The sequence below is a fragment of the Gavialis gangeticus genome, unplaced genomic scaffold, assembly GCF_001723915.1.
Source record: "Gavialis gangeticus isolate Ggan-Ray unplaced genomic scaffold, GavGan_comp1, whole genome shotgun sequence".
NCBI classification, from domain to species: Eukaryota; Metazoa; Chordata; order Crocodylia; family Gavialidae; genus Gavialis; species Gavialis gangeticus.
In genome coordinates, this window is record NW_017729031.1 from 107,366,546 (window position 1) to 107,367,412 (window position 867).

An 867-nucleotide genomic window follows, 5' to 3' on the forward strand; every position below is an offset into this window, starting at 1 on the left:
GCATGCAGTTCCCTGCTGGCCCCTCCTGGATGTGTGCCAGAATAATTTTCTCGAACAGCTTGCCCAGGATCGAGGTAAGCCTGACTGGCCTGTAGTTCCCCGGATCCTCTTTCCTCCCCTTTTTGAAGATGGGAACCATGTTGGCCCTCTTCCAGTCCTCCGGCACCTCTCCAGAGCACCACGAGTGTTCATAAAGCCATGCCAGGGGACTTGCAATGACCCCAGCGAGTTCCTTCAGGACTCCAGGGTGAAGATCATCCGGGCTGGCTGACTTAAAAACGTCCAGCCCTTCCAGAAGCTCCCTAACTAAATCCTCACTCACCCTAGGCCCAGGTGAGCCTCCCCCAGGGCCCAAAGGGGGCCCAGCAGGGAGGTGGCAGTTCTGGTCCTTACTGAGGATGTGATGAGCTTCAGGGTGGTCCGCTATCTCAGATTGCTTCCAGGCCCAGAAGCTGAAAGGCGCAGCCTTTGGCACTGCAGTGCAGCCCCTGCAAAGGTAAGCTCTGGTAATGGAGGTCAGGGTATGAATAGCCAGCAGCACAATACACCACCCTAGCTGTGATTGGGAAGCTGGGGCATTGGGAAGAGGAGGTTTACCCTGGGAACAGGGTGTAAACCCTTTGGACTGTACCCTGAGGTGACTCAAGGGACGGAAGAAGCAGTTGGTGGCCATGAGTTGTGGCACTCTAACTTGGGTAGTTTTCAGGCTACTGTCCTTTGTAGGAGATGATGGGGAGGAAGCAGAGGGAGAAACTGCAGAGGCCAGCTCCACACCTGGATTATAAGCTATCAGCTGCCAGAAGGACTTTTGTTGTGGTTGAATCATTCCATCTAGGCCATTGTCTAGGGTCTGAGATAGCACAATTC